Here is a 3,217-nt window from a genome sequence, read left to right on the forward strand (position 1 = left end):
AATCACAGGATTAACTCAGGTCTGCAGCTAACTCTACTCTGGCCTCCTACGTATATGAGCCAACACATTTCCTATTGTTTCAGCCACTTGAAGTTGGTTCTTCTGGTTCTTGCACACAAAGACATTTGAAATTTTTATTTCATTGTACTTGAAGAATTCATTCATGCTAATCTCCCCCTGCACTCGCTTAGCATGGCGTGGAGGAAATAATAAGAGTGATTCACCCACAATACATCCACTTGGTCTAGAATCTCAGAAGTGGAAAGAACATAAGCTATGTGGTTGTTAAGTAGAGAATCTGCATTTCATTCACCTTCGAATCCTTGGTACTTAGCCAGAGCCAGGTAGAGAGTAAGCAATTAATAAATACAAAACAATAATATTGACAGCTAATATTTATTGAGGACTTACTACTTGCCAAACACACTATACAAAGTGTTCCTCCTGAATGTTTACAGCCCAATCAGATACCACCATAATTATTCCCCTAATCATATAAAGTAAGAAATTAAATAACTTGCCCAGAAACACTCATAGAATTTACATCTAGATTTGCCTCATTTTGAATATCAAGCTTTCTACTTGTAATTTTAACTACTGTAGATGTTTTTTAGTTCAGTGTTACTCGAAATGTAGTCCAGGAACAAGATACAGATTGTTTGTGTGGAGTAGTTCAGCTTATACATATTTTTTCCATAACAAGACTTAACCAATGGAAGAAGCACGCATTATATTTGAATAACAGCCAGTCTTTTACAAGAAATGGGTTTCCAAATTTTCGCCAACAATTCTGTGTTGGGAATTGTGTCCTAGTTCATTTACTACCTGAAAGAAATCTCTCGTTGTATGATAATCACATATATAGAGAGTTTATACAATGGTGCAAAACATTTTTTCAGCTATTCCTTTCAAGTTACTGATCAGCCCATAAATCACTCACTTCAGGTTTCCTCCTCTCTGATATCACTTCCTTTTCACTGTTGTCCCATGTCCCCACACCCCCTCAGCATTTCCATCCTCACTTCACTCCCAAGGTCCCAGCTCCATCCAAGGTGAGCTTTACCAGGTCCTCAAGGTTCTGAGCATCCTAGCTTCAACCAAGATACATGAAGGCAAGTCCTTACTGTGCTTTGAAGAAGGAGGCCTGAGGTCTTTGAGATTCCTCAAAGTGGAGCATCTGCAGAACAGATAAACACACAAAACATAAAAACCATCCCTTTTTTGCTAATATCAGCCTCCTCTTATGGAATAGCTTCAGCTATTGTTTTGTTAACAAAACACTGTTCTCCCTCAAAGGACAAAGAATGAAATAAAGAGATGAAAGGGAATGAAAATCCTACTCTGCCACACACACACCCTCTAGCTGTGCTCATTTTTCCTCACACGTTGAGGAATATGGAAAATGATATCCTTCTTGAACGACATTTGGGACCCACTGGTATTGGACAAGCAGCTATCTGTCAGACACTAATGCAAAATCGATATTTTACTCAGAACAGAACATAAAGAGCCTTTAAAAACAAGAGAAGATATTTTCTTCCTCACACTTGAGGGTTTCATACTCTGAGGTCATTTGTTATCTGGTGAATTTTTAAAAAGAATGAAAATCTTGTGTATTTGCATATTTTTCTGGAGAGTCTATGGCTGCAGATAGATTGATGACACATTCCTGATGTGTTTGCTCAACACAGAGAGAGCAGTCAATGCTGTGTTTAGTATATTTTCTCCTTCCATTTACTGGAATATGCAGGCATTATTCTTAATCACATTTTAATGAGAGTAAATTAAGAAACAAACTGATATAGCAGAACCATCCAATTCTATTCCATGGTTTCATACTATTGCCAGTGTCTTTTCTAGCAGTGTCATGTAGAGAGGGAATGCTGAGAATGAGATGTGGAAACAGATAACAAACTCTTCATCCTCAATGGGAGAAAAAATAAATGCATGTCTTTTTTTATGTGGGTCAGTAAAGGAAGGTATGCACATTTGAATTTCATTTGAAGATGGCTAAAGGAAAAGAACATATTGCTTAAAACATAATGAAGCTTAGAGACAATAAGTCAATTTGGAATTTAGCTGTACTATGAAACAATTTGGAATTTTACGGGAGATGAATGTTTTCACTAGCCAAAAGAAATATCTTTTAATTTTTCACTGATGATAGACATGATGTGATGTCTGTTCTTAACCTTCAACACTTATTTTGTTTCTCCTTTGGGCATACATAACCTGTAAAATTATCATGGTATAGACCCTCATCTGTACTTTGCAAACAAATAAAAAAATTAGCTTGCACTACATTTAACCGTACTTTCTGAATGAGAAAGACGACAGTATATATAGAAAATCTTAACTGAATTAAAAACCACATGTTATTTTTGTAGATGTAAGTTTAGATAATTATCATTTGAGGACTTTTGTATTTATTTGGAGAGTCTTGTATCTTAATAGAGATTTTTGTAAATAAGCACATTGGCTTAAATATTAGTTGATTTATAAAGCAAGCACTAAGCAGTTAAAACCACCTGTCTTCTTTGCTGTGAGTTTTAGTTCCCCGAGATTTACCAGGTCACTCTGAATGCCTCTCAATGGTCACCCCTGACATTTTCTGACATGCTTCCTAGAACTCAGGGACCAAGCAACATCTGTTGCCGCATTTATGGTTTATCCTTACATAAACCAAAGAAGCTGAGATTGCCCATATGAAAGAAGCATACTGCAAACAAATTTAGTTCCAGTAATAACCATTCTTTGATTTGTGTTATAAACTTTTTTTTCTTTTTTTTAATATAATTTTTATTTAATTCTTGTTCACGTACAGGTTTCTGTCTTATATTCCCAACCCTGCCCGCTCCCCGCCCCATGCTCCCCGCCTCCCTCCCCTTTCCACCCCCCACCCTTACTTATTGTCCATGTGACCTTTATACTTGTTCATGTGAGTCCATTCCCTTTTCCCCTATAATTCTCTCCCCTCTCCCCTCTGGACCCTGTCAACCTGTTCCATATTTGAGTGTCATTGGTCAGTTTTTGCTTGCTTGTTTGGTTTGTTTAGAATCCTGTTAACGGTGAGATCATATGATATTTGTCTTTCACCGCCTGGCTTATTTCGCTCAGCATAATGCTTTCCAGTTCCATCCATGATGTTGCAAAGGGTAGTAGTTCCTTCTTCCTTTCTGCGGCATAGAATTCCATTGTGTAAATGTACCATAGTTTT

Source organism: Sturnira hondurensis, unplaced genomic scaffold (genome assembly GCF_014824575.4).
Source record: "Sturnira hondurensis isolate 20B ecotype Veracruz unplaced genomic scaffold, ASM1482457v3 Scaffold0004271, whole genome shotgun sequence".
In the NCBI taxonomy this organism is placed as follows: domain Eukaryota; kingdom Metazoa; phylum Chordata; class Mammalia; order Chiroptera; family Phyllostomidae; genus Sturnira; species Sturnira hondurensis.